This window comes from Sceloporus occidentalis, unplaced genomic scaffold (assembly GCF_023333645.1).
Source record: "Sceloporus occidentalis isolate IW3139 unplaced genomic scaffold, rSceOcc1.0.p SCAF_4, whole genome shotgun sequence".
Taxonomy (NCBI): domain Eukaryota; kingdom Metazoa; phylum Chordata; class Lepidosauria; order Squamata; family Phrynosomatidae; genus Sceloporus; species Sceloporus occidentalis.
The window spans coordinates 186,388,082-186,413,745 of NW_028316984.1; the positions used below are offsets into that span (position 1 = coordinate 186,388,082).

The 25,664-nt window shown below is 40.4% G+C and overlaps 1 protein-coding gene across 3 annotated transcripts in view; it reads left to right on the forward strand.

Moving 5' to 3' along the window:
* LBHD2 (LBH domain containing 2) overlaps positions 1-4,510 on the forward strand; it is a 95,418-nt gene extending 90,908 nt beyond the window's left edge. For all 3 annotated transcript variants that reach the window (XM_089522593.1, XM_089522594.1, XM_089522592.1), the window contains one exon: positions 1-4,510. This exon is cut by the window's left edge and continues 980 nt beyond it. The gene's annotated coding sequence lies outside the window, so the exon portion shown is untranslated.
* The last annotated feature ends 21,154 nt before the right edge of the window (positions 4,511-25,664 follow it).

Genomic DNA, 25,664 nt, shown 5'->3' on the forward strand with positions numbered 1-25,664 from the left:
AATTTGCTCCAAGGTATTAATAGGAGATATTGTTGCTATTTTTATGACATAAAAATATTTAGATATATAGAGATACCCTGCTGTATTTTTACATATAGTTTTGGGTCTGAAGTCTGGGGAGAAACTGGCTGGAACAGATATGTTGTGCCTCTTTTGCCTAATTAATATTGCCTCTTATAATTCTTGTTTTGATCATTTCGTTTCTGGGGCAGAAGCAGATACACCAAAAAGGACCACAAATACTGATGGCTTTGTCTCCATTATAAACTTAAAGTAGCAAAACAAGTGTTTCATCTCTCCAGAGAAGCTAGGAGTTCTATGTAGCTTTGGGAGTTAAGGATACAAATAGATAATGCTTCAAGTGTCAGCCCTCTCACCAAATTACAGTTCCCAGGATTCTGCAGGGAAAACCATTGCAATTCAGGTGATATGAAGCCAAAAGAGGTTTGTACAGTATATATTTCAAGAGATGGGCCTGGTTAACCTGGTTCTGGTGTTAGTTTTCATTTCACAGGGTGACTTTCCCTTGCTGTTTCGGTGCAAAGATTACTTAATTTTCTTCTGAATGTAATTTCATCCAAGTAGTATCTCAAAACCCACTGGAAACTAATGTTCTTCAGGTTACATCAGAAACCAATGCACACTGTCTATGTATTCTTGTGGCAGTCATATCCAAATGAAATGTTTGGCCCATGAAAAAAATAGGGAGAAGGAGACAAGTATTCACTAATGATCCTATGTAAGGAATATCAGTAACATTATTTTGAGAATCAGGCTGGAATCTGTAAGGTGATTTGTTAAAATGTACCAGATTTTAAAAAAAGAAAACATATTTTCTTATTGAAATTTCTGTCCTCCCTTGAAAATGTATATATTTCTATGCTAAGGCAATGAAGTTCCTGTGGGCAGAGGCCAGAGTTACGATAATTATCCTAAACTGTGGTTGTGCCACACAATCGTGTCCTTAATAACTAAGGTCGACAAAACCACAGGTATCAATGTGATGATCAGAGCTTGGAAATTTTACTTTAAGACTACCGGTAATTCCTAGAACCTTGGGATTCAGGGAGCTGTAGTCCAAAATGCAACTTTTCCAACTTTCAAAGCTTAATTTGTTTGTCAAAGTTGAGCATCCAGAGCAAGCTGAGTTCATGGGTAGTTATACCTAAATCCTGACTTGAGAATTAAGTGCACTGGAGTTTGAAATGCAACAGGCATTTCAAAAGTACTGCTCTTTTGACCAAGTATACAAATTCTTAATATGGCCAGAATGCAGGGGATGATATCCTACCCTCATTTTGCTCCTGAACATGTCCCTAAGGCCAGAGACATGCATAGTTACACATATAGACATAGTAATATGCCTCATACTGAGTCATGCCATTGGTCCACCTAACCCAGTTCTGTCTATAGTGATTGACAAGCTCTTCAAAGTTTCAACCAAAAGTTTTCCCCAACTTTACTTGGATATGCCAAAAATTAAACCTGGGACCCAGTACAGGGATAGGATTGTCACTTGATACAGTGATAGGAACTCAGAAAGCTTTCTTATACCAAGTCAGTCCGCCATTGGTCCTCCAGCTCAATACTCTCTCTTTGACTGGCAGAGGCACAGAAGACTATTCTGCCCTTGAACTCTGTCAAAAAAAATCTTGCTACACATAGCAGCTCTCAGTCCCTAGGAGGGATGGCAGGAGAAGTGACTGAAATCATGAAGATATGGCTACTCTGAGCTCTTGCACTCAGAGACATCAGATGCGCAAAGGCATCTGCGCTACATTTGAGAGCTCACCTTTATTTCTCCCTCCTTGGCCGAGCTGGGACCAGCTGCTTTTCTGTGGTCTAAATCACTCCCCTCCTTCTCCAATAGTAGGTTACAGTAGCAGGGACCCTTTCCAGGGCTTGACAGCTGCTGTGTAATGGGAGGACATTTGGAACTACATGGACATGTATGATCTCGGTCATTACATGTTATATCCACTTGGACTTTGTTTTTTTAACCTACAGTCTTTCCTTCTCTATCACTGCATGATCTTGCTGCCAGATCATCATTAGCTAAAGAGTATCTAGAATGCAGAGTTAGGACAAATTCAGGAGGTTTGTGTGTTTTTTGGTGGGTTTTTTGGCCACAAGATGCCAGCCACAGATGCTGGTGAAACATCAGGAATAAACTCTTCCAGAACATGGCCACATAGCCCAAAAAACCCACAAAAAACTATTGATGCTGGCCATGAAATCCTTTGACTTCACAAATTCAGGAGTGTTTCAACCCCCTCTCAGATACTTGGCATCTCTTCCTTCCCTCTTTTTTGTTAGGTGCTTTAATTCACACTGATGATGATGAGCGGGGATGGAGGGAGAAATAATACATAGCAGCATTTCAACAACTGAAGCAGCCAGTGTAGTACACCCGGGAGCTAAAGGATCTTCACAAAACATATTCCCCTCCTATAAGGCATCCTTCCACAAGCATGCAGGTGTCCAGTCTAGAGTTTGAAAAAAATGAGTTTGGGGATTGCCACTCTCACATCCCACAGCCCTTGGCAATGCAGATTGGGATGTTGGACGTTGCAGTCCAAAAAGTCACTTTCCCATGTTCTGCTCTTTTCCCATCACCACCTTCTTGTTCTTGGGCAACAAAATACTGAGATCCAAGATCTCTACCACTGGATGGAAGATGTATTTATCCCAATGGGGAAAAGTTGATAGCCAGCCTTCCTGTGCTAAAGGTGGGACTTTCCCCCAGGGGCTATATGGGTTATAAAGAAGAGTCTGCAGCCAATGCCTGCATGCAGCTAGAAAGTGCTCTTGGAAGAAAAGAGACTTGTCAACAGTTCAGCACAACCTCTAGCAAGTCGAAGGCATTTCTATGCGAAGGTTTGGAACTGCCTGGTTTGCTTGAAAGCAGTACCCCTAAAGCTGCCCCGCTCTCCCCATGCATTTCCTCCTTCCTTTGACACTGGAGTATCCAAGAAGACATAAGCATCAATTTGGGAATGAAGCATTTGGCAAATTATTTGCCTCTGTACATGATCCTCTTAAAATGAATTGTGACTAATGTGCAAGTTTATCTAGATAGATAATCTATTGGTTCAATGGCACTTTCTCTCAGGTCATCATGCACAGGATTAATTCTTGTTGAAACCAGTAAGACTTCTTTTAACCAGGGCATAAGCAGATGGATCTGACAATGCTTTTTCTTATGGTTCCGTGTATAGTGGGGAATGCATTCTCTCCATACCAGGTATCTTGAAGGATTTCAGTTACTTTTTATGAGAATTTGCCAAATTTCACAAGCTTCTAAATATTTGAGATGGAAGGAACTTAAGTTGTGGAAAATTCAAATACGGGAGAAACCAGAACTGACAGAATCATCCATCCAGGTCTAGGGCTTTAACTGCGTAACTCTTAAATTCCCAGGTTTGGATCTCAGTCTATTCAAACATGTTAGTGCTGAATTACAGAGTTGCACCTTCTTGTTATGAGATACTTTTCATATAAAACACCTTAATAGTAGGTAGGCAAACATTGTCAGCTCCATTTGGGGCATTGCTGTCTCAGATGAGTTTGGCCAGAGCAGTTGAAAGATCAAGTTTCAGCATGTATGTATGTATATATATTAAGCACTTAATAAAATTTGCTAGTTTATTCAAATCTGGGACAGAAAAACCTCGAGATCCTTAAAATGTGAATGTAGGAGAGAGGGAAAATAACAAATTTCATCATCCATACCCAGATTCAGTACCACAAGTTGTTCATGAAGGGATATAACTTTTGAACAGGGCCCATGCTTGTATGATCCATTGCAAATAAGCTTAGCTTGCTTGGTTGATTTGCCAAAATCAGTCTGAATCACTGCTAGGCTCTAGATCAGTTGACATTAATGTGTGGACATGTGACTCTTGATGAAAATACATGAATATTGGAACCATTTTTACACACTTTTCTATGTTCAAGATGGCACAGTTTATATTTTATCCATCTAGCACCATAGTTTATATAACAATGCTGGATTAGTTAAAACATTTTATAACTGAACTACTTTTTGCTCCCTCGCTGGCAAATGGCTTTGAGTTTGCAAAGTGGCATATAGCATACAAAATGGAGAAAGGAATGAGGGAACACTATTTTTTTAGGAAAACAGACCTTTTATTCAATCTGCATATCTGCCTATATCATTCTATTTTATCTGTGTACAGCGGTGTTGTTTTGTCTGATAAACCCTATGGTGGTTTGTGTATTTCTTTTGTTCTGGATGAAAATGCTTTGTATAAATGGGAAGGGATGGGGAATGGGTACACCTTCCCAAGATGATTAATCATATTTCTGTTGTATATTTCATGGAGAGTGTGGCAGGAGGACAGTGGACAGATTTTATGGACTAATATATTATTGGATTCTGCTCCTTTGTAGTTCTTTCAGTTGTTTTTTGTAAATTACCTTCTGTATATAACCTTTAATTACTGTGTGTCCTGTAGACGTATCTAGTCAATTAAAAACTTATGATGGACCTGATTGGATCCGATGATATATTAAATATTTCTTTTAAAAATATGTTTCCTGTTCTGAACAAACAAGCTATTTGTTCCGGGTATTAAAGTGGTCTCATAAATTAAACAACGTGTTATACTTGTAAAGCAAGGGTGGGCAACTGTGGGAGATTTGGGGGGTGCATTAGCCCACCCGGGAGAACTTGGAGGGCTGCATCCTCCCCCACATGCATATAAAAAAGTAATTTATCCCCCAAATGCCCCCCCCAAACACCCTTGTGTCTGTGTGGAAGGTATTTTGTGCCATCAAAGGTCCCCACATTCTATCTTCTTCATCCTTCTTTAGCCCTACCCTCCTTGACAAAGAAGGAATGATAATCTCCTCATGAGTAAGAAGTTACTCCTTCTTTGGCAGGCTGGTGAGGAACTTGCGGAGAACCCTCCTATGAAATAAGTGTAACGATTCCCCACCACCTCACAATTCTTTCCTTTCTTTCAACCCAAACCCTGTGGGTTTTTAAAGGTCAGTAGCGTGGATGGATGCCCAAACACAGGCCAAGTGGATAGTTAAACAAGAATAAAAGTTTATTTTAACACAGAATAGGCAAAGGTAACTTTGACATGAAGTTGTTACTATGTCCTCTTTTATTACATATATACAGGTCTGGTTTTAATTGTATCTAATACTAACTCATGCTATACTATCACTCAAGAAATTATGTAACCCAAACCCCTCTTTCTGAGTCTGGCTACACTGAGTCTCTCTTGTTTAGACTCTCCAGAACTAATATTGTCCCTCTCTGGACCTAACAGATCTTTCCTTGGTCTATTATCAAAATACTGTTTCCTCAGTCCCTAATCCTAACTATGGCCCGTTACACACGGGCTTAAAAGTACGCGCAGAGCGCATACTAGGGTTAAGACGGGGAGGTGCTTCCGCACCGCCCTAACCCTAGTGCGCGCTGCACACGCACAAAATGACAGCAGCCGTTCCACACGGCCGCCATCATCGATACATCACGGCCGTGCCGCCTCCAAACGAGGTGGCGCGATTGTGACGTATTGGGGTCGCGCCTAGGGCGCCCTTTCCGCAACCCCGGAAGGAGCTCCGTTTCGGAGCTCCTTCCTGGTTTGGTCCGCTGGGCGCAGCCTTCAGACGGCTGCGCCCAGCGGACCAAAGGAGAAAGGGGCCAAACGGCCCCTTTCTCCTTCTCCCCGCCGCCGCAGCGTGTCCTTGGGGCTTGAAGCCCCAAGGACACCCCTTTCCAGGCTGCGGGGAAGGTGCCTTTTGCCGCTTCCCCGCAGCCCGGAAAGCGGCGGATCGGGGCTTCAGCGGCTGCCGCTCTGGCCACTGAGGCCCCGATCCGGCGGGGAAAGGTGCACCTACAGGCCGCCCCAAAGGGGTGGTCTGTAACGCGCCTATCTCCCCACTGAACTCCAGCTTCATCCCTCAGGATTCCAAACCCTAACTGACTCAACCCAACTGCCAAGCGGAATCTTCAAACTCCTCAGCCAGCATCTGATTGGTCTAGGGTCTCTGGCTTCTGATTGGCTGGTTTGTAAGTCAGTTCGTCACAATAAGGAGGGGGAAAGAGATGAGGACAATGACCCATGTGACTTCCGAATGCCAGAACAACCATGCCAAGAAGTTACTGCATTTGAGGAGAAATGCTGCAGCAGTGTGTTTGGAAACATATCGATGGTACTTCCCATCAATGAAAAGGGACACTCTAAGAGCAAAGGAACAATAAAATGGCTACGACATCATGCAATGAGTGTTTCCAAAGGCGTCATTCCTTAACTTTAATAGCAGATTTAAAAGCTCATGTGATAAAGTCCTTCGTCTCAAAAAGTGCTACCAGATCCCTTTGCATACTGATATTCTGGACTAACATGGCTATGGCTCTCAATATGTTGGAATTCTCATTGTATTCAGAAAACACTTACTCCGTGCAAGTTTTCTTATCAAGGCACTCTAAAGAGAGCAGCGGAAAATCAGACTTGCATAGTCTGTGATCCATCAAGCAGAACCCAGCTACATATTGTGCCCTGCCAAATGAATGAAGACATCCCGTCTTTTTAGCCGATGACAAGTAACAAAAGTAGGAAATTTATTAAACCCCCAACTGCTCAATGGCTGACAATCATTTCATAAAGTCGAGGCTCTGTGTCTACACTGACTACTGAGTGATAGAAAATGAGACCATTTCTTTAAAGTAAGAACTCTGCCCCACATGCAATTTTCCTTCTATCCCCAAATTTCTAGCATAGCAGAGACTGACATGTTAGAGGTTGTTTACACCTAGAACTCTTACATTTGCTGTCTTTGCATTCCCTTGGTTACTTTGCCTGTCCTTTTTCTTTGGATGCTGAAACTGTATTTCTAAAATGTTCAAATGAAGTTACTGAAATTTATGAAGTGGAGGAAAATTTCATCAGAGGAGTTAGAATTCTTATTTGGAGGGCAATATCATCATCTGGCCCCTTCCAATATGTATAAACTGTGTGGGCAACTTGACAAGGTGCGGGGCATATGCAAATCCCTCATTGGATCTCAGAGGGCTGCATCTCCTACACCACACTGCCAATTCAAACATGTATTAACTTCTAACAATTTTTACTCAAAATGCCACTGCCAACTTTTAAGGTTTATTTCTTGCTTTAAAATGCCATTTCCTGGGCTCAAGACAGTTCAACTGGGGGTAAAAACTATGCTAAAGCAAGTAGATGGCATGGTTGATTTTATGTTAAAATTATTTTTTTGATGGTGTGGTGTCCATGGGAGCCTCCAAAAAATGGTCATGTCAGACCATATGTGGCCCAAAGGCTGCTCTTTCCCCATCCTAATTTACACCAAACATTCCCAATGTAGTGGTCCCTTCAGGTCTGCTGGGATCCAAGGTAACTGGGTGAGTTGTTGTTTTTCCACCTTAGAAAGCTGCACAGTTTTTTGTGCATATTTTTTTTTTAATTTTTATTTTTAAAAGGATACATACAAGACATGAAATTAATTCTAGTATCACATAAACTATATATTGAGATCATAATCATGATGCATTATCAAGCATAAATACTTCTCCAATTACTAGCGTGTTTTCTATGTACCTTATGATTTTTTCCCCTTTTATTACATCCCAAATACCCTTTTCCCTTCCATCCCTCCCACCCTTGAACAATTAATTTTTGCTTGACTTGTTTCTCGAGCAGTATTATAATTGCATTCTTACTACTAGTGGTCGTTACCGACTTTAATTGATATTGGTTTGTGATTTGTCATTGGTATGTTATATCATACCTCTTACATCTCTTACTATAGTACTTGGAGTTACTGTTTATAGTTGAAACATATAGAAAATCATATTTAGAGAACAAGAAAGGTCGCATATATAACTAAAATTTTTGTTGTTATTTAAAGCCTACAGATATTTTTGCGTTTATTGTTACTGTGAGGTATAGAGGGCTGCTAATTCCCGATATCATATCCAAATTTTGTTACAAAATTCTTTAAGCCGGGTCCAATCATCTTCAGAGTCGTCTATCCATTTCCCTCTTAAATACATAGTAAGTTTATCCATTTCTAACATTTCCAGACTTTTCATAAGCCAATCATCTATGGAGGGAACTTCTTTATCTTTCCATTTCTGCGCATAGACCATCCTTGCTGCTGTTACTAGGTAGAGGATAAATTTTAAGTGTTTCCTGTCCTCCTTACTTTCCACTATATTCAAAAGAAATAGTTCTGGTTCAAATTTTATTTGTCTTTTAAGCACTTTTGAAATTATCATATGTATTTTCCTCCAAAATATTTTTGCTTTGGGACATAGCCACCACATATGATAAAATGTTCCTTGGTTAGCCATACATTTCCAACATCTTCTTTCCTTTCCTTTTTTGATTCTTGCCAGTTTGCATGGAGTTAAATACCAGCGATGCACCATCTTATATAAATTCTCCTTCATGTCCATGGACAAAGTTATTTTGAGATCTCTTCCCCATACTCTTTCCCATACATTCAAATTTATGGTGTGGCCTATATTTCTTGCCCATTTAATTGTACATTCCTTAATAGTTTCCTGTTCCATCTCTCTAGAAAGAAATAGTTTATACAATTTTGAGATCATACCTTTCTCTGGTTTAGAGATAATTTCATCCAATTCATTATTTTTGATCATAAATCCATATTGTTTTTCATCCGCCAAAAACTTCTCCTTCAGTTGCAGATAGGGGAACCATGGGCAAGTAATACCTTCCTCAACCAATTCTATACTAGATTTCAATGTAGGTCTGTTGTTCTGCCATTTAATTAAATCTTTGTATTTTAAAGGGGTGGTAGATTCTGAGGGGAGATTTATATTCCAAGCCTCCTGGGGTGACAACCAACTGGGTATTTGATTGTAGAATAATTGTTTTACTTTCTTCCAAACGTTTATTAATGATTTCCTGATGGCGTGGTCTGCAAACTGACGGTTCACCTCAAGTCTCTTATACCACAGATATCCATGCCATCCATATAATTTGTTAAATCCTTCTAAATTTAACAGTTGTTTTTCTGATATTCTGATCCAAGGAATTAACCATATCATAGTACACGCATAGTAATATAACCTCAAATTGTGCATATTGATAAGAGTGTGCATGTAGCTTTTTTACAACAAAGCTGTGCAGTTTCTCATACTGCTGTGTACTTTATTTTGTGCTGGGAACAAGCAAAGGAAAAGTTCTTGTAAATTGCAGGAAATTTCAATATGCCATTTTAATACCCATGCAAGTTTTTCAAGGAATCAGAACTTTCAAATTTGATTCCAGTCGGGAAATTGACAAATGCCCCTTTCATCCATATTTCTAGATGCTTGCACTACACGTCCCAACATAACTGCCAGCATAGTCAGTGGTTGGGGATGATGGGTTGTTGTGTGTCCAAGGACGTTATTAGACAAGGGAAATTGGAAGTATAATCCATGGCAATCTGAACGCAATCATGGGGTTTAACGTTATTGTGTGATAGACTACCACACACAATTTTGGGCAATGGGAAGTTAGTCCGAATGCAATCATGGGGTTTCACTTTATTGCGTGAGAGGTGATCACACACAATTTCAGCCAATGGCAAGCTATTTTCAGGCAATGGGAAGTCAGTTCAAACGCAATTCAAATTCATGTGAATGTGTTCTGGCCCCACTTTCTTTCATTCAAAATTCCTCCCGTGTGATAAACTCCCATGTCATTTCCAACTTATGGCAACCATAAGGTGAACTTATCATGGGGTTTTCTTGATAATGTTCTTCAGAGAGGGTTTGCCAATGCTATCCTCTGAGGCTGAGAGAGTGTGAATTGCCTAAGGTCACCCAATGCTTTACATGGCCGAGCTGGAATTCGAACCCAGGTCTCCAAAGTCCTAGTCCAACACTCAAACCATTACACCACATGATGGGAGCCAAAATTCATTTGATTCCAGAGTAGACTGATATGCAAATGGAACTAGAAAGGAACTCGAAAAAGATAGGATACAAACCTTCAGGCTGTGATGACCAGTTAGCTATATCTATGAAAACAGAACAATAGATGCAAGCAGCCAGTTTCAATTGGATTAAGGCTCTATCTGTACTACAGAAATAATCTGGTTTGACACCACTTTAGCTGCCATAGTTCAGTGCTATGGAATCCAAGGATTTGTAATTAAAGGTCGGAGGCTTTCATGGCCAGCATCCATAGTTTTTTTTGTGGATTTTTTGGGCTATGTGGCCATGTTCTAGAAGAGTTTCTTCCTGACGTTTTGCCAGCATCTGTGGCTGGCATCTTCAGAAGTTTGTAATTTGTTATGGTACCAGAGCTCTCTAACAGAGAAGGCTAAATATCTCACAAAACTACAAATCCCAGAATTCCATAGCATGGAGAAGAGAAGGTTAAGAGGTGATATGATAGCCTTGTTTAAATATTTGTAAGGATGTCATATTGAGGATGCAGCAAGCTTTTTTTCTGCTGCTCCAGAGAATAGGACACAGAACAATGGATGCAAGCTATGATTCTATGAAATGGCATTATTTCTGCAGTGTGGATGCAGTCTAGATTGGTATCAATGTTGTTTTTTTCTCCCAGGGCTAATAGGGGAGTGGGGAGCTGATTTTCATCAGGACCAAGGCAAGAGGTGAACAGTTAACCGCATTCTCACATGCTGTTCCGATCCTGATTTTTTGTCCCATCTCAGCTGTTATTTAGAAGAAAGAGAACTAGACATATTAAATGCAGTTATACACAATGTTTAGCTCGGCCTCGTGTCAGCTGATTTGAGTTAGATCAGACCTAATTTGAGTTAAATAGGAGCTATTTTGAGTCGGTATGTACTATGCTTCTGATAGCTGACATATTTTAAGTGAAGCAATTGCAGAGTGCAGGTTGGAGGTGGGAAGTATCATTTTTTTTCAGGCTTCCACTGGCCAAAGGTGGGACTAGAGCTTTCCTTGTCTTTCCTCCTCCTTCAATTGTTCCTTTAAAATAGCCCTCCCATTGCTTTCTGCGCAAGAGAAAATGAGTATGGCAGCTCCAGGGTTGGAATACTTTTTAAAAATCCATTCTGAAGATGTGTGTTGGGAGAACTGGGGGAGCTTTGATTCTGGTGGATTTTAATCCTGTCTCAGTTAAAGATTTCCCATACCTTGGATCAAACATTGATCAGAATGGCAATTGCAGTGAAGTCAGAAGAAGATCTAGTTCCATTTACATATCACCTTTACCTATTCTGGAATCAAATGATTTTTGGCTCCCATCATATCTAATCATTGATCATGGGAAAGGCAGCTATGAAAGAACTAGATAAAATCCTAAAATGTAAAAATATATACAGCTGAACACTAAAGGGAGAATCGTCCAAGCCATTGCATTCCCTATCAACATGTACAGATGTGAGAGCTGGACAGTGAAGAAAGCCGATAGGAAGGAAATTGGTTCATTTGAGATATGGTGCTGGAGAAGAGTGGTGAGGATACTGTGGATGGCCAATACTACAAACAATTGGGTCCTGAAAACAAACAAAGCCCTGGAAGTGAAGATGACTAAATAGAATCTGTTGTACTTCGGTCACCTCATAAGAAGGCATGACTCATCGGAAAAGACATCGATGCTGGGGATGATAGAGGGCAGTAGAAAGAGAGGAAGACCACATGCTAGATGGATACACGCAGTCAGAGAGCCTACAGGAGCATGGAAGTAGAGGGGGACTCGGAGACCTCTCATTCACAGGGTAGCCATGAGTTGAGGTTGTCTTGAAGGCAGCTAGCAACAAACAACAACTCACTGTGTGCGACATGCTCTCCCCACCCTTGCAATGAAAACATTGTTGGTAGATTATAGAATAATATACTGTAATCTTAGAGTTGTAAGGGTCCAGAAAGTCCAGCTAGTTCAAACTTCTGTCATTTAGGAATACACAAATCCTGAGAGATGCCCGCCCAACCTTGTTTAAAGACCTCCACAGAAGAAGAGTACCCCATCCTCTGAGAAAGCCTAGTCCACTGTTGAACAGTTCTTACAGAAATGAAGCCACTTTCTGCCACTATAAGAAAGTCAATCATCATGGTATAGTGGTATCAGTGTTCAAGGAATCATACAATTGGAAGAGACCACAAAGGCCATCCAGGCCAACTCCCTGTTGGACTAGGACTCTGAAAACCCCCTGAGTGAACTTGGTCAAGTGATACTCTCTCAGCCTTGGAGGAAGGCAATGGTAAACCCCTCTTTGAACAAATCTTGTCAAGAAAATCCCATGATACGACCACCATAAAGTCACCATACATTGAAAATAGCTTGAAGGCACACAACAACAGTTAAGATGCCTTTAACAATGGATGTTGTTCTCCCCTTTTAGAGAGGAAGGTCTATGTGATCAAAATGGAGGTTCATAACACCCAAGTGACCCCCCCATGCCAGAAACGTAAGGTTACTTCCTAAGATCTGTACGACTTTTGCATTGGGAAAAATTACCGTCTATGACTACAATTCTTATAATCCCAAATGCAGCATGGCCACTGGCCATACTGGCTGGAAGAGTCATAAAGTAATTTTTCCAAGCTCTGGTGCATTTACATTTGGAAGCTAAGATCCACAGAAGCAATATCTATTTTTTGGAAAGAAAGAAAGGAAGGAAGGAAGGAAGGAAGGAAGGAAGGAAGGAAGGAAGGAAGGAGCTTATCTCTCAGCATTTTAAATCCACTGGAGCCTCCTGGGCTGGAGCCGGGATGCGGGATGGAGGCGGGGATTATTGCACACTAAAACACCACTGAACTGCTTGACCGCTATCAGCCAATGTCCCAGCTGGGTCCAAGCCATGCTCCATCAGCACTTTTTAGAAATCGGAAAGCTTTTCGACTTGTAAAAAGTGCTGGCAGAGCGCGACTCAGACCCAGGCTGATGGAGGCCAGTGATTTAGTGTGAAATAATCCCCGCCTCCATCCAACATTCCAGCTCCAGCCCAGGAGGCTGGAACCAGTTTAAAATGCTGAGCGATAAGCTCCAAAGAAAGAGGAAAAAAGAAAAAGAAAGTTGACCAAAACCCTGTAACAGCTATTTAGCTAAGTATATTTAAGTAAGTAACATTTCCAGGTCTGACCCCGCACCACCACCACCATCAAACCTGATGGAAATTTCATTAACTGATATTCTAATTACTGGCAAAATGGACCTCCTTCTTCCCAGGCAGATGATAACCAGTTAAGTAGGTTGGGAGGGAGGTAGGAGCCTTATAATAGTGTCACAGTCATGACTAAGTAATGACTGTGAATATAGTATGACCCCTTTATCCATGAATACATTCCAAGACCTGCTGTGGATATCTGAAACCATGCAAAATAGGGAACCCTATTATTTTCAATGAGATGAATGATTTCCAGCTGAAGCATACCATAGAATCACACTGGAAAACCTAACAATACCTAGAGAGAACATTTCTCTAGACATTACTAGGTCCACCAGCAGAATTCTATGGTATGCATGGGCCAAATTTTGTCCACAGAATCACAGTGGAGAACCAAGCAATGCCTAGAGAGAGTATTATGACTAGTATGATGATGATTGTTCTTGTTATCTTGGTTTCAGTGTGCTAGGTGTTGTTTACTGGAGTTTGGGCCCGTGAATGATCCAATCCAAGATTCTAAGAATCAATGAGATTCTTTATCAGTAACTTGGATGACAGAATTGGGGGCATACTTATCAAATTTGCAGATGACACCAAATTAGGAGGAATAGCAAATTAGGAGGAATAGCAAATAGGACAGGATCAAAATTCAAAATGACCTGAATAGACTAGAAAGCTGGGCCAAATCTAACAAAATGAACTTCAACAGGGAGAAATGTAAGGTACTGCACTTAGGGCGGAAAAACGAAAAACACAGATACAGGATGGGGGACACCTGGCTGAATGAGACTACATGTGAAAGGGATCTAGGTGTCCAAGTAGGTCACAAGTTGAACATGAGTCAACAGTGCAATGCGGCAGCTAAAAAGGTCAATGCGATTTTAGACTGCATCGATAAAAGTATAGTGTCTAGATCAAGGGAAGTAATAGTGCCACTCTATTCTGCCTTGGTCAGGCCCCACCTGCAATATTGTGTCCACTTCAGGGCACCACAATTTAAAAAGGATGTTGAGACACTGGAGTGTGTCCAAAGGAGGGCAACTAAAATGGTGAAGGTTCTGGAAACCATGCCCTATGAGAAGAGACTTAGGAAGCTGAGTGTGTTTAACATGGAGAAGAGAAAGTTAAAAGGTGATATGATAGCCTTGTTTAAATATTTGAAGGGATGTCATACTGAGGAGGGAGCAAGCTTGTTTTCTGCTGCTCCAGAGACTGGGACACAGAACAATGGATGCAAGCTACAGGAAAAGAGATTCCACCTCAACATTAGGAGGAACTTCCTGACAGTAAGGGCTGTTAGACAGTGGAACACACTCCCTTGGAGAATGGTGGAGTCTCCCTCCTTGGAGGTCTTTAAACAGAGGCTGGATGGACATCTGTCAGGGATGCTTTCAGTGAGATTTCCTGCATGGCTGGGGGTTGGACTGGATGGCCCTTGTAGTCTCTTCCAACCCTACAATCCTATGATTCTGTGATCATTGGATAATGTGGAATGGTCCAAATAGGACAACATTTTGTAATTGTGCTTTGTGATCCCTTTCCTCCTCCTTCATATCCTACACTTTCTCCAGTAATGAGACTCAAGCTAGTTTACAAAATATTAAACCCAATACAGATTGAAATTGGAAGGAAGGAAGGAAGGAAGGACGGAAGGAAGGAAGGAAGGAAGGACCAAATTCTTAAATTTTCATAATATCTTAGAAATACTGAGAGACCATGTCCCTTCCATCATAAAGGACATATGGCTATTTTTAAACCATTCAGAATTAGCACACTATATGAGAGTATGCCAGTGTATTAGGAAGTCTATTAAATTCTGACAGCCTATGAAAGGATGCCAAATCTTGACCTTCTCTCATCTTTAAAAATAATGGATTGCAACAGCCTTGGCTCCCTACTCCTTTCTGATGAGCAAACTGACGGAAATTTAATTTATGAATCATGTAAAATATCAACCAGTTTACTTCCATACTGTTAGATATATCCAGTACATTTCAATGTTACTCATGAATACGTCAATTTTAAAAATATAAACCATAAGTGGGGGATATTGTGTTCAGCTCAAATAGTTATTTTGAGTCCAGATATTGCTTCCCTGCTCCTCTGAAAGCAATGCTACTGGACCTGTCTTGTGGCTTGGTAACATTTTCTGTTATTCTTTAATCTTTATGAATGGAGAGAAGAGAATAGAGGAATAGTGGTATTGTGATAAATTTTGTAATGCATCGTGACAATTCTGTTAGCCATCAGCCCCAGGAAGCCTTGAAAATCTCAGATGGCTGTACTGATCAAAATCTGAAAGTTTTCATCTTTATCAAGAGCAGGTGTTTTGTAAACGTAATGGATCTTGCTCATTCAAGACCAAGCCACCACCCAAAATATTTTGGAGTGCAACAAGGATAGCTTGTAACAATCCAGCATAACTAAGGCCCCGTCTATACAGGCCAAAAGGTCCACTTCACCCCTGTCCTTATGTTGTCCTGTTTGGATGATACACCACCCAAACCCCAGTTTTGGTGCGAGCAGTCTAGACAACATGCAGCACATTCTGCATCCAAACTGGGGTATATCACCCTTAAAACATTTTTTAAAACTTGTCTCTTATTCCAGATCTTCCGGGAAGATGCAAAGCCCTAAGTTTCTATGCTGAGTTGGCAGTCTACCCAGGTATCCACTGAGCCACCTACTATTTCCAATGTGTTCATTGCTGGGTGCCTTGTTCCAATCTCAGAAGTGAGTGACCTGTGGTGGTGGTGGCAGATACACCAGTGGCTTAGTGGGGTGCCCATGCAGACAGCCACCCTGGCATAGAAACAGAGGGCCAGGTCATGCTAGTAGGCTGGAGCAGCTGTGGAGCCATAGAAACCACATATTTTTCCTCTAGCCATTGCAAAGACTGCAGCTAAACTTACAAGGAATAAGAGAGGTTGAGTTGCTATCCTAGCCCCTACTAATCACAAAGTCCTGGAACCTTAGACCTTGTGGATCCTGGCTGCACTACAGCATGGTAGAAGATAGGAAACTGGCATTTACCTAAAGAAACTAGGATGGGTGTATAAGATGCTTGCAGATGAGTTGAAATTTTAAAAGAGGCATATTTACGAAAAGGAAGGAATGACTGCTCTTCCCTCCCTCAGAGGCCACAGCAGTGGCAGTTGGGGTGGAGGTTATGGTGTCACTAGAGCTGGTGTCACTTGGCGCATTCACTCATGGTGTCATTCACATCCCGTTGATCTCCCCCCATGCCACACCATACAAAATCATTAGTAATATTTTTGTACTAATATTTTTTGTAGTAATATTTTTTGTACTAATGTTACTCGGAATTCCTAGTTGTTTATGCCACAACTATTGCTTTTACATTCAGTGATATCTGAATGCAAAAACAATAGCTGTGACATAAACAACTACCAAAAATAGAATTTAAATTAAATTACAATATCCTGCACACAGCCTAAATGTATTTACAGGTACAGGATTTCAAGTGGTTAAAGTGAAAATTTGGTAAGATGTGATGTCTTTAACATAGTTGATTGTTTTAATTATTTTTGCAAAAAAATTAAAGTTTAAAAATTAATTTAAAAAAAAACTGGGGCTTCTCCTTTGATCTCCCACTGAGCCTGGCCTCCTCACACTATCTCTTCAGTGTTTTAAAAGGATGTAGTCGAGGGAGGTGTTGAGCTCAGAACAAGAAAAGGGAGGTGGAAGGAAACCATGCCCACCCCACTAAAAGAGCGACAACAAGCAACAGACCAGAGCCAAAATCCTGGCATATACAGGCTGAGTCTCCCTTAGTTGAAATGCTTGGGACCAGAAGTGTTTGGGAGGCCAGATTTTTTATTTTTGGATTTTGGGATGCTTGGATTTGCATGCACATAACTGATGAGATATCTTGGAAATGGGGCACAAGTATAAACACAAAATTTGTTTATGTTTCTTATACACCTTACACATATAGCCTAAAGGTAATTTTATACAATGTTTTAAAAATAATTTTGTGCATGAAGTTGAAGTAGGTATAGCCAATATATTCAACATCTAATCAATATAGCCAGTATTTTAATAGCTTAAGAATTTGGAGATGAAGACCAGGCTTAAAGGTTGTTTTGAGAAGTATAGTTAAAAAGGTCAGAGTAACATCTTTAGGACCTCTTTCTGCTTATCATAAGGCACCCAAAAGTCTGCATTTGACAAAATCAGAAATGTATGGAATTCCATCCTGGTGATAAAGGGAGAGGATGGGTGCACACGTGGGGTACCAAAATGTATACTTTTCTGTAACCAATGAATGAATTAAATATGCTATGTTTAACTTTTTCTGTATGCATTAAAGTTTCTTTGTTTGAATCCTATAAAAGGATCTTACGCCCGTTGAGAGGGGCTTCAGACCTCTGGAAACTTTATTTTCCTCTGAAGCCAAGCCGGCTAAATAAAGCTGATTTCATGTTAAAATTCTGGGGTCTCTTTGGCTGTTTTGTGACGAATTGAGCAATATTTCTTGGAATTAATAAATCTGCAAAGCAAAGTTTGTGTACCTTGAACCATCAAAAAACAAAAGTGTCACTCTCTCAGCCACTCACGAAAAATGTTTTGGTTTTTGGAATATTTTGGATTTTGGAATTTCAGATAAGGGAGGCTCAACCTGTATAGGGCATGACTGGTTTGAGGAGAGGGAAACAGCCATGACAAGGCAGAGAATCCTGAAACAGAAAGTCCTGATATTTATCAGAACCATTCGGCAGTCTAGAGGAGTCCTTAGTTGAAAATTGTTAACAATTAACTGTTACTGAAATTGACACTGAGCTAACTGGACATTTTCCATTCTCCAACTCTGCTCATGGATGAAGACTTTTAATTTTCGCTGTGATTGCCAATTGTGGAAGCAACTTTGGGTTTATGGCAATGCTATATTTATACCCCCCCCTTTTATACCCAAACCATTGTAATCACACAGACCCCAACCAAATACCTCTTTGTGCTGATGTAGCAGATTGTTTCCTAGACTTACTTTTGAATCACTCTGGGAACAAGACAGGGAGACATTTGCTCTGCATGCAGCAGCAGAGGAGGGAGGACTGAAACACTTGCCTCTTTGTCCTCTCTGGAACTCATCTAGAATCTCACTGATGAATAAGCCATTTAACTCAGTCTGACTAAAAATAGGCACAAGTTTCTTAGACTTTATTTAATCTTCAGGGCCCTCCTGACACATTTCCTCTCAGCCTTGCTTTCTTGTGCTAGACTTAAAATGAGAGTATATAAAGAGACAAGGGACTCTTTCTGGGACTTGTTTAATATGGTGGTTTTTAAACATTCTCTTCCACAGGGAAGACCTTCCACATTGCCTTGTCAGTTGTGGAATCCCTGGGTTCAGATGTGGCCCAAGATATATTGCTACTCGAAGTGAAGAGGATAAGGTATTACCTCACATTATGTGTACAAAAGATGAACAGATTGGCAACTGAATCTTAATTTGACACTCACAACAGAGCAGAAACCTCTGTTTCATCTGAGGACAGCAGTCTAGTCTATGATATAATGAAACAATAGGATTCACAATGCCTTGAAAAGTGGAAGCCAAAAAAAAAAAAAAAAAGAAGACCACATTACAGACAGATTGACTAAGTAAAGAAAGCCATAGCCCTGATCTTTCATGGCCAAGATCACCCCAGATCTCTCATTCATTGTTGTTGCTATTACTTGTCATCAAGTTGGCATTAATTTAGGACAACCCTATAAACAGGAGATCTCCAAGACACTCTGTAGTTAACAGAGGTGCCAGCCAAGCCTGTGCGGTTGGCATTCCATCATCAGGATGCCATTAAGGGAAAGGACACTTCTGTTGTAGTTGAATAAACCACGTCTGATGCTTTATGGCCAAGATGGCTACCCCTAAATATGTTCTCTAACAAAAAAGACTCCCGAAGAAGGAGTCTTAGAAAAATCTTAAAGCACAGGCAGATTGGTCTAGGAATAGATGTGTCCATCTTCAGATGATTGATGACATTCTTCAAACAATTAAGTATGGGAGAGAAGAAGAAGCAAAAAGTGCTGAGTGCTCCTAATAATTGATGATCTACTGAAGATTAACCCAGAGCTCTACAAAGGCAGTAAAGTTGTTCTGGATTTTAGATTCAGCTTTAAAAGAACTCTAGAACTATTCTAGGGAAAGCATTGTGCACTTTGGATGGCTGCTTTAAAGTTAAGATTAAAACCTGAAGCACACTCATTTCGAAACCATTATACGACACTGTACCAAGGGATTTTTTTGTATGACAGGAATACTGTACTACAGCGTACATTAAATAACTTTCTGTATACATAGCTACATAGCAGTTGTTGTTCTGTGCCTTTAAGTTGTTTCCAACTTATGGCAACCCTACTAGGGTGTTTTCTTGGCTAGACTTGTTCGGAGGGGGGTTGCCATTGCCATCCTCTGAGGCTGAGAGAATGTGACTTGCCCAAAGTCACCCAGTGTGTTTACATGGCCAAGCTGTGATTCGAATCCTGGTTTCCAGAGTTATAGTCCAATGCTCAAACCATGACACCTCATTGGCTCTCCGAATATAGCAGAGCCCTAAGAATCCCTGTCAATGCATTTCAAGGTTGCACAACAGGACGCCATCAAGAGTATCCAGTAAAGAGGTAGAAAAGGAATATCTGGTTAATCTAAGTGAATTTAAGTCTTTCCAACCAGATGAACTACATCCAAAGGTATTGGAAGAACTGGCAAATGTAATATCGGAGCTATTGGCAATAATCTTTGAGAACTCCTGGAGAACAGGAGAAGTCCCAGCAGATTGGAGGAGGGCAGACGTTGTCCTAATCTTCAAAACGGGGGGAAAAAGAGGATCCTAACAATTATTGCTCAGTTAGTCTGACATCGATACCAGGAAAGATTCTAGAGTGGATAATTAAACAGAGTGTCTGTGAACATTTAGAAGGGAATGCCATAATAACAAAAAGTCAACAATGGAGATTATCACACAGAGGCTTATCATCGCTAAAACGTGGCTAAATCATCCGAAAACCATCAAACAGTGTGATGGAAGTCACTCTTGTTTCCATGATCAAATCATCAAGGAGGCATCCCGCTCCTCTCCCATCATCAAAGCATTTGTGCAGCAGCCATTTCTCCAATAACAGAAGTTACCATTATTGGAATATCTGCGAGAACATTTTGATGATGGAAGAGGAGTGGGACGCCTTCCTGACAATTTAATCATGAGAAACAAGCGCGACTGGTGATCACATCATCATGGTTTTCGGAAACTTTAGCCACGTTTTAAGCGATGGTAAGCCTCCATGTGATAATCTCCATTGGTTTCTGAGAAACAAGTCATGCCAGACTAATCTGATCTCTTTTTTTGATAAAATTACCAGATTTGTAGATGAAGGGAACGCTGTAGATATAGCATATCTTGATTTCAGCAAGGCCTGAAATCCTTGCTGATTTCAGTAAGTAAAATGTGGACTAGACAATGCAACTGTTAAGTTAATTAGTAAGTGGCTGACTGGCCAAACCCAAAGGGTGCTCAGCCATGGCTCCTCTTCATCTTGGAGAGAAGTGACCAGTGGGGTGCACAGGATTCTGACAATTTTGAATTTTGATCCTCTCCTCTGGGGCACCAGCTCCTCCTAATTTGGTGTCATCTGCAAATTTGATAAGCATGCCCTCTATTCCTTCATCCAAGACATTGATAAAGATGTTGACAAATAACTGACAAATACATATTATCAAAAATATACAAGTTGATAAAGCAATATCAAAGTAAAATTTCAAAAGCTTTTGGAAAACAAGAAAGTATTAAATTGAGATTTTAAAAACTAGGGAAGTTCACAAGTGTTCAGCGAGGCAATTCCAGGAATATGGGGCAGCGAGTGAAAAAGGATGAAGCCAAGCCAAGGAAGTAGAAATTCTTAGTTGAGGGAGACTGGATCCAGAAGAAAGCCACAGGTTCCAAGACTTTCAGAGGTCAAACTGACAAACCCAGCCTTGTAATTGAAACATTAGTTTGCTCGACTAACATCCACTTTATTTTATTTTATTTATGTTGTAAGTTTCCCTCACTCTGCCCAGAAGTCATGATTTATAGCAGAGTAACTTCCTCCTCTCTCCTCCATCTGTTTACTACCAAGAAAATCTATTTTTTCCCCTTTAGTAAAAACTTAAAATGTTGCCTGAGGACTTACACTGGACAATTCCAAATATAATCTTTTAAATATACACTTATATATTTGAGTAAACAACCTCAGGACAAGCAAGTGGCCATGATTGTATAACATCTGGTCCATTTCCCCCCAAAAAGTCATCTAGTAAAGAGCTGGAGTTTTGTTGCTGATATTTTGGTCATCAAAGTTCTAGAAATATGTCTAAAGATTAATAAAAAATTAAAAAGTTCTAGAAATAATCTGAAACCTTCACAGTAAAACTATGTAAGAGTGGTAGAATTCAAAGTTACAGCTGTGTTAGTCTGGAAAACCAGTATCCAAAGATCCTTTTGTATGTAGGAGTGGGTGCATTTTATAGCCATTTCTTTAAAAAGAAAGGTTAGGAGTCCTGCTATAGTTGTGAGAAGCATCCATTCTTAGAAGATGCCATTCAGATTGCACTGAAAACCCTCCCGTTATTTCTGCAAAACAAGACATCTGGAGCAAACAGTGATCCTTTGTATCCGTCCCAGGGCCTGGTCCATTCTGATCCAGGCCAACCAGGCTTGAAGATCTGTCAAAAAGAAAGGAGGTCACCGTGCAGCAGGATGGTGGTTTATTCATTATACAGAGGTGTTCAAAGGGATGCAGAAATAAAACCTAAGAGCAAAGATAGCTCACTGAAGATTCCCTTTTTCACAGCTGTCGTTCACCAGGGTCTGCATAATAAACCAGATGATAATTCATGGGGAAAGTTTCTGGCCTGGATTATGGCCAAATGCAACCCTCAGAACCAGACCACTGACTTGACTCACCACCAATCTTTAAACAACAACAACAACAATAATAATTCTTACCTGAAAGAAATAGTAAATAAGAAATTCCTATCTGAAATAAATAAATAAATAAATAAATAAATAAATAAATAAATAAATAAATGTCTCTCCATGGATCAAGGTGGGAACAACAAATTGATGTACAACATACAACACACATCAGTTAAAAACACATACAATATCTATGGTTCAAGATATTTAAAGTAATCTTTACATATCTGACAGGATGCCATGCTGAAGATGGCTCAAGTTTGCTTTCTGCTGCTCCAGAGACTAGAACACAAACCAATGGATTATTCCACATTAGAAAGCACTTCTTTACTGAAAGAGCTGTTCACCACGGGGACAAACTGCCCCAGTGAGTGATAGATTCTCCCTCACTGGAGGTCTTTAGGCAGAGGCTGGTTGGGCATCTGTCAGGAGTGCTTTAGTTGTGTATTCCTGCACAGCACAGAGCTGAAATTGAGGCTCTTGCCAACTCTAAGATTCCATGTTTCTTCTACACTGCCAGACTGTACCTTTTAGCATTTCTTACCAGTGGTCATCCTGGCTAAGCCTGTTGGGAGTTGACATCAGGAAGACTTCATCGGTCCTACCACGGAGATAAAGAAATGCTGCATCCAAATGGCATAAGAGGGAATGTTTTGACCAAAGGAAGGCCATCAGACCCCCATGACTTGCTCACTTGCGTTGGAGAATTGTAGCTCTGATAATGGTGGGATGCTGAATCTACTTTGGATTTTAAGAGCAATTTTAGGTGCTTAACCCTAATCCCAGATGGGCTCAGCTCTGTAGCTGGTGCCATGAAAGTCTGGAATAAATCCCAAAGCAGATTCTCCTTGTCAAGGACACTGAAGGCCCCAGCCTCTATGGCTCCCTGGCTAATGAGGCTCTTTTGAAATATTTATATCCCTCTCCGCACAGTTTACAAAGTTCACACAGAAGCAGACCAGCAAAGAAAATGCCAATGAAAATTCTGTGCTCCTGAAGGCTCCCCAGGACATCAACCTCCTTGCAAGACTTAATGAAAATAGCAGGGTCATGCTGTGCCAGATGCTTTTTGGAATGGCTTCAGTGTCTATGAGCTTCTTTGTGAAATATTAATATGTGTACCTTGCACACTGGTTGTGTTAAAAGAAAGCAAGAGCCAGGAGAACCATTTGCTACCAATGAATATTTTGCAAAATCTGGAAAATTTACTCTTAAACTAGGACTCCCCATGCAGTACCCTAAAAAGGTAAATTTTCCAAATTAAGGGGAAATTGGCCAATATCTGCTACTTAAGATGCATTGACACTGTATAAATAATCCAGGTTGACACCACTTGTACTGCTATGGCTCAATGCTATGGAATTCTGGGAATTGTAATTTGTTGTGGCAACGGAGCTCTCTGACAGAGAAGGCTAAATGTCTCACAAAACTACAATTTGCAGAATGCCACAGCATTGAGCCATGGCAGTTAAAGTGGTATCAAACCAGATTATTTCTGCAGTGCTGATGCAGCCTTAGTGACACTATTACCACAATAATACAGTCAACTCTCTGTATCCACAGATTCTTTATCCATGGATTCAAGCATCCATGGATTGAAAATATTGAAAAAAATAAATAAATTCCCAAAAGCAAACTTTGAATATTCCATTTTATGTAAGGGACATCATTTTACTATGCCATCATATTTTTTCCTGGTCTTATCATGGTTTAAAAACCTTGTGTAGTAATCTCCTTCACATACATAGTATACTTTCCGTATGTGTGTGTGTGTGTGTGTTATTATTGTGGTAACAGAATCATAATCATGATTAAGTAGCAGTTCATGAATATGGAACAGCTGCCTAGATTTACTCATCCATAACTGTTTCATATTCACAATCAGTACTTTGTCATGATTTTGACACTACTACCATGACTGCAATCCATCCCCTCCTAGCTCTTACTTTACTGGGCATCAGCTGCGTAGGGAGAAGAAGGTAAACTCTGCCAGCAGTTGCAGCATGTGTGAATGATGTTTCCATCAGATTTGGAGATGCTAGGCCAGGAGATGTTATTTAGTTAAGTATACTTATCAGGTCAATATGTAACTGTGCCAAAAGAAAGAAGGAAGCAACCTGCTAAAAATGAGTATTTTTCAGTCTGGAAAAGTTATTCTTTTAAACTACAACTAGGGAGCACTGGTGGTGTAGTAGTTCAGTGCCAGTACTACAGTGACAAGATTGTGAGTTCAATCCCAGGGCTCCAAGATCCACTCACTCCATCCTTTTGTAGGTCAGTAAAATGAGTACCCAGCTTGTTGGGGACAATTGAATTATATATTCTAAACTGATTAGGGAGTGCTGAGTTCACTGATATGCTGTATAGAAATGTAAATGCTATTGCTAAATACTATTGGTACAGCTCCTCAAAGTATAATCTTAAAGAGTAGCTTTTTCAGCTTGTAGAATTCCAGGAGCAGTAAATCAAAAAAGTAACTCTTCTAAGCTCTGCTATTGGGTGTGCAGTCCTTTTGCCACTAACAATGCCTGCTTAGTGGGAGCCTGATGGATGCTCTCCTTTTTCAATCTCCTACAGAGATATGACCTGGCTCTTTTGTTTATAAGGCCCGTGAAAGAGCAAACACGAGTTAAGAATCACAATCAGGAAGAAACCAAGGAAAACATTGCATTTCATTGTTCAGATCTTCCTTCCCTGCGTCTCCTTTTTCAGTTTAAAGCTAAGCAGCCGTTTTTGTGCCTGATTTTTTAAAAAAATAAATAGACTACAGAGTAATCCCTGTAATGACTAGATAATGTGACATGCAATTGTCACTCTGCAAATTAGGGAGGTGGTGTAGGAATAAGTTCACGATGGGAGCATTATTACCTGTGATTCTTGCAAAAGAAAGAAAATGCAGGTTTAAAGAACAAGATGCTCCTGGCAGACTAATATGACTAATGTTTTCTAAACCATACCACTAGTGTTTGTAAATCTTCACTTCAAAACATGTGTTGTGGTGGTGCTAGTAGAGAATCACACATGGATGACTGTTTGCAAATCATATGAAAGTCAATTTCTCTAAAAAGCGGACTGAATTATTTCAAATATATTCTAGTCAAATCAGTGTTGGCAGAATTGAAATCAATCTAACAGAGAGAGAGAGAGACTCCCTGAAATGGACAAGATCGCAAGGACCATCTAATCTACTCCTCTGTCACACAAGAACCCACACCTTAAGTACTAGTGGGAAATGGCCATATAAGTTCTATTTAAAGACCTCCAAAGAAGGAAAGGCCACCCTCCAAGACAGTATATTCCACTGTCAAACAGCTCTTGCCATCACATTTTCCCCCTAATGTTTAGGTGTATGGACACAAGATTGCTCTCACAGATATCTGTCTAAGTGATGGACAGTGAAGAAAGCAGATAAGAAGAAAATAAATGGATTTGAGCTGTGGTGCTGAAGAAGAGTGCTGAGTATAAAAAAGACAAAGAAATGGATTATGGAACAGATCAAGCCTGATCTCTCCCTGGAAGCCAGGATGATCAAACTGACACTGGTGTACTTTGACCACATCATGAGGAGGT